At 37.6% G+C, this 10841-nt stretch overlaps 1 protein-coding gene across 2 annotated transcripts in view; it reads left to right on the top strand.

Annotated features, from left to right (window-relative positions):
• The first annotated feature begins 6668 nt into the window (after positions 1–6668).
• LOC130664265 (semaphorin-1A-like) overlaps positions 6669–10841 on the top strand; it is a 110834-nt gene continuing 106661 nt past the window's right edge. The window contains exon 1 of one of the 2 annotated variants that reach the window (XM_057464142.1): positions 6669–7415. The gene's annotated coding sequence lies outside the window, so the exon portion shown is untranslated. The remainder of the gene's footprint in view (positions 7416–10841) is intronic. The other variant, XM_057464141.1, reaches the window with a different exon arrangement.

The following is a 10841-nucleotide window of genomic DNA, read 5'->3' as shown; positions in this document are numbered from 1 at the left end:
GCCCGCATCTGCCTGCACCAAAATTTTTTTTACCACACGAAGAAGAAAGATAGGAATCATATCTATCTAATATTTGTGAAATACTTATAAAATACAGGTATTTTTGCCATTCTTATCTGTAGATTATTTCCATGTTGTTATAGGAATTTACTGTGCCAACATAAGGATTTTCCTTTCTGAGTATAGGAAAAATACCCAGTATATATTTTCAGTGTATTAAGAGAATAAGGAGAAGGTAACAGAAATGAAAAGAAGGAGCTGGCAATGCTGGAATACGAGAGTTGTTTTCGCGGAGGCTTCGCTCACCTGCGCTGCTGCCGCTGAAACCTGATGCAGACAATAAAAATGAAAACAGGTTACACAGCACCACCCTGTGCCGACTAGAACTGCTCCCTACCACCATCATCATCTATCTATCCATACACTATAATACGATACATACACACATGTATACACTTTCAAGGTTCGTCTTTTTTATTTTATTTGCTTTTCTGTTGTCTATGTTGATGTCGTTTCACAGAATGTCGTCGATTCGAGGAAAACGTCCAGCTGTATAATACCGCGATCGCTGTTTTATATTATTATATATCGAACCCATCCCTGTTTCTTTCACGATAACGACTTCCGAGACATTTTTGTTTAAACTATTTTTCTTTAGTTGTTCATATATTGTTATTATCATCATATTAGTATGCTTATTATATTTATACATACATACATACAATAATAACGAGATAAAAAATTAATTTTCTAAAAAAGTGGAAGCAAAAATGTCTTTTAATTTGTTTTTCATATATTTTTTTATTATTATTATCATTGTCATATCGCCGTCGTCTTGCTCTTGGACTTGATGGTGAACTAAAAGAGTATGGCACTCGAAGCTGACGACGCAAACGTTTCAACAAAATGCATCAGGAGTATATTTGCCGCGTCGCCGTTCCGCAAGGCTCAACTTTTAAATCCCTTGATAATGCCAACTATTCTTATTACTCTTACTCTCTCTCTCTTCGTCTTTCTTTAATATATACATATATATATATATATATAGCCTCCACTATTGTAGATACAAAATTGTACGAGTGAGATGAGACATGCGCGCGACAAAACTTACTACTTGCGCACACTTTAATTATAATTTAAACTACTGCACAAGTATAATATTAATATTAAATATATATAGTAATAATGAGTAGCCGTAATATATTTTTCATTGTCAACAGTGATGATTTTCTCATTTTGAAACTCAAACCCCTTTTCGAAATATATAATAAAATTCATCAAGTACAAAACTTATAATGTCGGGATAAAAAATAAACCAACTCATCGAGATGATGTTATATATATATTTATATGTCTAAAGTAATTTCCTCGCGGTAAAGAGAAAACAAAAGACTTGTTGAGTTTATATTACAGAGTGAAAGACACTCGGTTGCTCTTAGCAGCACCGATGCTGGTACGAGGACTACGAGGACTACGACGACTCACTAATTGCCTGTAACCGCTTTAGTACTCAAGTTTTATACACAGACACAACTAAAGCATACATCAATGTACACCTTTACTTAATAGTTGGCCCCCATGTGAATTCGCGTGTCTCAGTACAACCGAGATTTATGAACGAGCTACAGAGTAATACACACTCTGATATATCTACCTAGACATTGCGTAGGTATATAATAATATTACATATATATCTATACCATGTATGTAATCCTGTGTATATATACCCTGTACATATATATATATCCCTGAATATTATATACTGTACGCAATGGCTCAACTTGCCGCCGGGGGCGCGAGTAATATTGTGTTGGTGATGATGAGGCAACGTCGACAACGGAGGGAGGCGATAGCTCTTATCGTTCAGCGACGTATCGCCACGCCCTCGGCGTTACAGCGTCACGCAGTCTGCAATAATGCCGACGATACGAGTTTGTTCTCAATCCAATACAAGTCAACCATATCATATATGTATATATGTATATATATATATAAAAGCCCCTTTAGAGTTGCGTTTGCCTCTTTGCCCGTTAGTCCCCCTCTGGTCCCAGCTTTGGCAAGCTCACTAACGATGTACATGTACGACATTAGCCGGCTCTACCCACACTACGTGTCCAATCATGTGTGCTAGCTTATGTGTTAGTTGTATTGCAGTCAACTCAAGTGAGCTGAAGCCACGAAGCCCGTGGAACCACGCAATAACAAGACACACTATGTTCTGAGAAAGAGTTTACTTTTAGCCGCAATTTCTCTCCTTCTATTACTCTATAGCTACAAAGATCGCGTTGATGTATTCTAGCTGCTGCCCATATATATATGTATATATATATTGGAGTCACAGCATAATACATAAACTACTAACTACACACTACGTGCGGTATCATATCAGCAGCAGTGTGCTCTGCAGTTTAATATATAAATGCGTATATTATACATTATGTATATAGTAGTTTTGAAAATTTCTAGCAAACCCGCGAGTATGAAGAGAGTAGTCGCGCGCGCGATACACATGAGTAGTTTGTATTCGCGCACATGACCACCAGCATACGTGAGCAACCAGTGGCATAGACCATCTTCCATACCATCCTCTCAATCCTCGTCTATACATATCAATTTTATATGTGTACATATATTTTAGCATACGTGCCTTGATACTCGTTATTTACTATCAACTTCGCATCTCAATCATCAATATTAAATTTATCCTTTTTTTACTTTTGCCCGTTATTATTATTATTATTATTATTATTATTATTACTTTTTTTTGTATACTTGGTGTATGTAGTAAGAGTGAGATTAACATAAGGATAACGCGAAATTCCTGGAATTAATTTTTTTTAAAATTATAAGTCATTTATTATTGTAATTTTTTTCTAGTGAGAAATGTCGGTTGTTTTTTTTTTAAATGTATAATAGTAATTTGTAGATAAATACAGTAGTTTTAGTAATAATTCTAGTAAGTATGAATTTAATTAGGAGAAAGCTTGATAAAAAAAAAGCATATAATAATAACAAAAAACGTCGATAATTTATCTTATCAGTTGGTTATATGATCTTGTGTGGTACTCTTGTAAAACACGCTGGTGGCACGTCGTGATTATTTAAAATGTCGCGTGTTCATCGCGCGATAACTAAATATATACGTTATATATATTTGCTACAGCATATACCTTGAAATTCTTTGGTTAACAAGGCTGTTAATGATTTTATTTTTTGCCCAAAGTATATGTTGTACTTATATATGTATATATTATATATTATACGTTTATAATTGTATGTGTACAAAGTATGAATATAGTGATTTTACAAGTGACGCCAGCGTATCGGGCAGTATCGCGTGTCACGCACCCTTCCGTTTATTGTCGTGTGAAACATATATATATATATATATATATATATACATATATATATATATATAGATAGGAGTAAAGAGAGACTAAGGGAGAGAAACTGACAGCATCACGCGTCAACCCTTTCCCCCATGATTGTTGGAATATATATCGCGTATATCTATATGTATATATATGAAATGTATAGCAAGTCATATGGAGACCAATAGCGTTTGCCCAATCCAACATTTCTCACTGACTGGTGGCGCAATCATCCGATAATCCATGCAATGTATACAGGGAATAGCTAAAACAAAGCTATAGATATTGATAGATAGAAAGCGAGTGGTATTATCACGGTTGTATTTATTCCACCTTATCTTGCACTAGAATGTCCACATGCTAATTAACCATGTGGAAAAGCCATTTAATTCATTCACTTATTATTCACTCTCAATAAATATATATTATCGATGCATATATCTATATACTATATACATTATCTATTGCGCCAAACGCTGTTTATTTTCTATTTTAAATTCTATTTAATGAGGTCATCGATACAAAAATATATATATTTTATATACAATAAATCGTCTAGTCTTTTAATTAAAAAACAATGGAAAATGGAAAATTGCTCGAGTTTTAAAATAATTATAAACAGATTCATAATATTTTATTAAAAAGTGTATTAACTGAATACTGTGTATATTACGCGGTATATTATACAAGTGAGTGAAATGGCGTCGACCTCTTTAAAATTCTCTTTAACTTATTATAAACTACAAACTATCTAGTAGTAGTCTAGTCTCATTTAAAAATCTTCCCACCCTCTAATAACAACAAAGAATATCAAATTAATTATGCGGTAGTTCCATGTAGAATTAACACGGAAAATTATGCATTGAATGCTAATTGACTCGCTTGGGAATCGCGCCGAGTTTCGCCAGCACGCGGCTACGCCTAACCATCGTCATCGTCATCGTCATCATCATCATCATTCTCTTCCTCCACATCGTGCACTTCCACTTCTACAGGATAGGAGTATACAGTATAATACTTGGGATTCGATGCTGGCACACGAGGGTTGCGTACATTTTACATCTACCCAAGCTACCATATACATTTACACTCCCAACTAGTCTGTACATCTCTCTCATTTACATATAACATATGTATAATATATAACAATGCCTCTCACTCATCACACAGCAACTCTAGTCGTATCGCGGGAACAGCGGGAAGAACGTGTACGTTGACGTACAAAGGGTGCATGTTAAGCGTGCCAGTTGTGCCAGTAGCGAGAATGGCCCCTGTACTAGTGCTATACCTCATGCTACCTCATACCTCCATTGGCGTTTAGCTCTGCTGTGTATTAGTCCCTCCGTTTTACTTTCCTCTACTCCCTTTACTCCTGCTACGCTCGTCATCAGGAAGCAGGCGAACGCCATCGTCACCGTCACCGGCACTACTGACGGAGTACAAGATAGAAGCCGCATGACTCGCGTGTGATGATAACCGGCAAAACCCTCTCGTTCTCTCTCTCTCTTCTACCCTTATAAATTTAACTAACATTGTGTGTAGGTAACAGCAGGCGATGATCACTTCTGCCCCCCACCATGCCCAATTTTGTCAGAGTTGGCCGAGTTTAAATAGTGAATTTGACAAAAGAAATTTTCCCAAAATTGATTCCGCTGATTTGGTAATCTTGTGGATATCAACAATTAGTATAAATAACTATAAAAACTCTAAAAATTGTAAGACAGCGCTTTTAAGTTGGTATGGAAAAACTGAGTCGGCTGACAAAATTGAGTCCCATACAAAAGCATTGAGTGATCACCGCCTGGGTAACAGTAACGTAGGCCTTCTGTTCCCTTCCTCGGTCGTCATTATCATCATCAGTATTAGTAGTGTGTCCGCAGTACAGAGTAGAGTTGCGTTGAGAATCTCTGATATTCACTAAAACCCCACACGGCATCGCGTTCAGGGCACGTATTGTAGATGAAAATGTACAGGTGTAACATGCAAGTATACACGAGCCATGACGGAAGGTAGTATTCTCACTGGAGCTTCCTTGACAATTGTACCAATTGGTAATAGACGACACATGAGAGAGTCTAGAGAATAATACCTTGTACATATATTATGCAACCTTTGTCTTCTGGCACAATGATAAACAGCTAAACAGATGTCAATGATATACATTAATTTTTATTTATGTTTATCAATATTGTTTTTAAATTTATATGCATGCTAGTGTATTTATAAATTTGAATATAAATTTATATGTAGCGTGCATAGGTTGTGTGTAGGTTTGTAATATATAGGTTGAACGTGATTTAGAATTCAAGTCAATCTGGCTGTGTACCACACAGTAATTGCTTAGTTGGTTGGTGCTTGATCCGAAGGACAACATAGCATCAGCATCAGCATCAGCATCAGCATCACCGGCAGCAGCAACAGCAGCCAGTGGAGCGGTCGGGTGGTCAAATTACGCGATGTCACGTTGAGAATCTTGTCTAAGACGTGGTATTACCCAAAATTGCAATCCCGAAGCGTGACGTTGCTGATAGTAGTTGTGTCTCCACCGTCTCCACAATAGCTCAAGACTTTACCTACCTGCCTGTCTCCTTCATCTCGTGGTTCTCCTTCTTCTTGATCTCCCTCACCGCCTTTCACTCCGCGGTCCTATTTTTCTCATTGCCGTCTTGTGTACGATAGCTGGCTTCCATTTGCTGTGTATTATATACAGAATAATAGGACCGAGAAAAATAAATAAAAAAGGAGAATCATCATAATAACGAGGATAACAAAAAATAAAGCATAAAAAATTGACGGAGACTCCAACGCACAGAATAAGTATCGAGACTAAAGAAATGAGAAATAAAAAAAAAAAATAATAATAATAATAATAATAATAAAACGGCTTGGCTGGTTGGTTGACTGGTTGACTATAGAACGGAGCAGTTTTAAGGTGGGGAATAAGTCCCCGATGTTGGGACCGCAGGCAATACAATCAGACCCCCTCCCTCCAGTCGCCGGTTCACCGGTTCCATTAGTCTATAGTACGAGTACGGGACTGTTGTGTTGGTTGTGCTCAAGACCCTCATACTCAAGACTCAAGAAAGAGTGGGTTCGAGTATAAGTAAGACAACATCAGAGAAAAAAAATAAAAAAAAATAATATATACATTCTATACTCTGTTGAGTCTAAAGAGACGACATAGAACGCACGCTGTGGACGACGACGACGACGACGTAGAGCTTCGGAGAGGGAGTAGGTTACCATAAAGTACGGGAGGGGGTAACGACGCTCCGAGCGCGACTGGTCTATCTCTATATCGCGGTCCTCAGTTGCGACTTGACCGCCGCGCGTGTTGTTTCCATACGGAGTGTTTTCGTTTTAGCGGCGGTGAGCCCGACAGTACACAAAAAATAGTTGTCTTAAGGACACCACTGGAGACTGAACGTCTTAATTGGGTGTAAACAAAGTTTTTAACTAATTACTAAAGTCTGGCAGCTTAAGTAAGCGCAAGAGACGTTGACAAATAATTTATTTAAAAATAGAGAGCAAGTTTAAAATTTAAAATTTAAAAATAAAAAAAAAAGTGAAACGCGTGCCTGCAGCTACAAGTGTGACCGGTTGTTTTACTCAGTTGGAGTTGTCTTGTCAGTTGTTTTTATTTTTGTTTTATACTTTTATTATTATTATTTTTAACTCGTAATCTCTTTGTTCCGAATTTAATTTAAGGCCGGGGGTGTTTTGGAGTTTGAGTGTTCGGATCGTGCCAAGTACAGTTTGATATAATAATAATAATAATAATAATTGTTTATTACTGCTGACAGAGTTTAGTATTTAGTGATTGTTGTTGTTATAAATATTTCATTGTTGTGAATACTCGGTTTGTTGTAAAAAGTTTAAAGTTTGTGAGAACGTTCAGTGGCCGATGTTGGCGCGACGACGAGCCCCGAGTAAAGGCGTTTCTTCGGAAACAGTCGCGTGGTGGCTCTGGTGAACGCTTATTATAATACACACGGGGGTGATCGACCTGGTTGATTAGCTTACCAACTTCGGGGATCATTTTCGGTAAGTTTTCTCTTATTTTATTTTTATTTTACATTTTATTTTATAGTCCCACGGTGAATAAGTCCTCCCTTTTTAAATTTAATACGTGTATTGAGTGTAAAATACGTTTCTTCATTTATCCCTGTAGTCTGTAGTCTGCAGCAGTACTGGTCTTGTTTTACGAGTAGTCCGAGAGACCAAGACCAAGAGTGAACGTCGTTCGAGCGAACGGATAAAAAAAAACTTTTTTTACGACCGTTATAAGCCAGCAGTTTTAGAGTTTAGAGTCCCGATATCACGTGATATTTTTCGTTTATGTTAGCTTATATAGCTTATATATATATACACTACTCTATTTATTTATGTATATATATGGAAATTTATATATTACACATAAACATCTACTTGCCTTTGATACGCTTTTGGAGCAGAAAAATTTTTGGACTTTTTACTGTCGTTTACTTGTCAAACTATAGCTGGTTTTTATTTCTTTTCGTAGTCCTATATATATTTATTAACACGGTTGAGAGATTCTGGCGGGTCAAGAACACACGAAACCCACCAGCAAACGTAGACGTTAAGGATTATCCGCATCGTTGGATCGTGTTCTCACGCGTGAGCACCGTTTTTTTTAGGTTCAAGGACCAAGTTTGTTGCTCGTGTTACTTAGCTTCCTTTGGCTCTGGTTATGCTGCTTATACTTCTACTTCTTCAACTGCTGCTGCTACTTCTGTTGATGATAATAATAAGGATGATGATGATGATGACGGCGGTGGAAAATATAATAAGAGAAAAGAGAATAAATGAAGAAACATCTCGGAGGCCCAACAGCGACCAATTACATAAATAATCATTTAAAGTTGCTTTCCAGTCGTGTTTAAAGTTAATCCGTCCATTCCCGTAGTAGTCTGGTCGGTCTGCTCGAGGATACCGTACAGTATCGTAGTATTTGTTGTGTGCGTTGTGTGTAAAGAATTATATTGTATATTGTAGTATACATATTATGTATAGTATGTGTAATAAAGAGTGTACTTTTGTAGCAGAGGTAGCAGAGTAGAGTTTAAAACCGGTTTCAGGAGCTCCTAGTAAACCCGGTCCCCGGTACGAAGGAAAGGTAGTGCTGGTGTTGTTGCTGCTGTTGCGAGTTCTCGATCAGAGTGGGGGTTAATTCTCGGGGCCCGGGGACCTACACTGAGATAAGTCCCATTGGTACGGGCGATGCTGTTGATGTTGTTGGTTAGAGTATAGATGCGTACCTGTAAATATACTTTATTAAACGTGATACATATTCATATATTAATGGACACAGTATCGTGACGGTGATATTATTATACTTTAGATATCAACTTGCACGCGAACGCAATTCATTTTACACGGGAAATATGACCGCTGGATAATTATTTGCATTCCATAATGGTTTAAAAATGACACATTTAAATTATGTACACAAAATGTCTAGTAAATATCAGGCTATGTATTTAAAGAGACGTACAACGGTTTTTTATTATAATTTTTACTTAGCGTTAATACTATATGCCTAAACATATATATATTTTATTATTTTTTTTATCCACCTGAACGTGACAGCTGCTCGTAAGCAATCGCCATACTCCCTTGTGTGATTAAGAGCTCTGACAGGCGGGAGTTTATGTATGCTTGTGTACTCATATGTACATTTACTTATATATATATGAACGTTATACCGAGTTCCCTCGGATACCCCATTATATTACAATTGAGCGGTTCAAGTAGCTCGAAACAAAGGTAATAGGAGCCTATCCTTTCCCCTATTAACCCCCTCTTAGCATTACCACCTCCATTATGACCAACACTACCATTACCACTACCACCATATGAGCCAGTTATTTTTTGTCTGCTCCAATATCCTACTTGGTTGCAATAAGCGTTCTTAACATTAGTGGTTTTAATACACAAGGTGATTAATCACATTGCAATAATTTACTCTGCGTCAAACCTCAGAGTTGTACTCACGTCGTTGGCATTTTAAAATTACTGTTGCGCAAACTGACTACTGTCTCTGATGTGCTGGTGGTAGTGCTGGTGCAATAATGACGATCAAGGCAATGACGGTGATGATGGTAATGATGATGATGATGATGATGATCCACTAATAGCATCAGCAGCAGCCAACAAAAGCTGATGTCACTTTTTATAGAATCGCTGTTGCAATTTAGCAGTCTGACGTCCTAAAGTTTGTCGAGTTAATTCTGTTTAAATAAAACAAAAGGGTATAAATATAGCATAAGAAGAAGAAGAAGAAGGATAAAGAAACAAGACAGAGTCTCACGGGCTCGATTTTGATCCACCTCGGAAAAGTTATAGCGAAAATTATGCCACAGCACGTCTCTCATACTCTGTATTCAACAAAAGCTGGTACTATGTTCACTATGTCTATATAGGTTGCAGTTGAATCCTTGATGGTTGGATCTTGTCTTGCTTAAAGTCTCTTGGGATGGAATTTCTGCGTTTAAACTACCACTACAGTTGACGATGTACAGCAGTACCAGCACCAGTACCAGTGGCGGCAAGATGGTGATGTATAGCGAAAAAGGCAATAAACGTCTGAAACGCCTGCTGACGTCTTGGTCTTGGGTGTTGCGGGTCTTGACTTGGATGCGTGACTCTATCAGTGGGCGTGGGAAGAATCGGGTATGTTAGATAGAGTATCTAGGATAGGATAGCAGGGCGTAATACGCCAGTGAAATCGATGACGTGACTATTTCTAAGGATGTTGTGTGTATCACCAACCCGAATTGTCTTTTGATTTTATGGGTTTTCTAGGGTTTATATGTTTTACATTAGTCTCTCGGTAGTTTGGCTCCCGACTTAAATTGCTACCTTTGCTACTTGCTAGCTAGCACCGGTATACTGATACTGCTGGTGGTGCTGCTGATACTGCTTTAATTCAGCTACATTGCGCTGCGGTGTAAAGTCTAGACTAGACTACTCCAGTGCAACTCCTGCTCTGGCGACTTTATACCTTGATTACCAAAGTCATCTTCCTATCCTTTGCATGAAATACCGGAGGCCGTAAATTGTACGGTTTAATCACCATTAGCGCTCGAGAGATCTGCCGACTCTTACTCTTGCTAAGTGTAGATTTCATTTTCTCTCTCTCTTTCTCTCTATACTCCAGTTCACTTCTCTGCTTTGCTCTGATGATCTCTTACAGTGGGATTTAATTCGTTAAGTGAAGCACACTCACGAGACCGGAACTTTAATTTTGGCAATCTAAGATATAAACTTGATATTATATTATTATCATCACTGTTGTTATCACAATTATTATTTTCTATCTGGAAATTGTGAAATTTAAAGGAACTTGCTTGAGTAAAAAACACGACAGAGATTTTAGATAAACAAATTACTTGTGTAGATGGTGGTGGTGGTGGTGGTGATGCTGCCGGTTGACTCGTTGATGTCTCT

Source organism: Microplitis mediator, chromosome 2 (genome assembly GCF_029852145.1).
Source record: "Microplitis mediator isolate UGA2020A chromosome 2, iyMicMedi2.1, whole genome shotgun sequence".
In the NCBI taxonomy this organism is placed as follows: domain Eukaryota; kingdom Metazoa; phylum Arthropoda; class Insecta; order Hymenoptera; family Braconidae; genus Microplitis; species Microplitis mediator.
The sequence above is the reverse complement of the archived record's forward strand: the minus strand, read 5'-3'. Positions and strand labels throughout refer to the sequence as shown.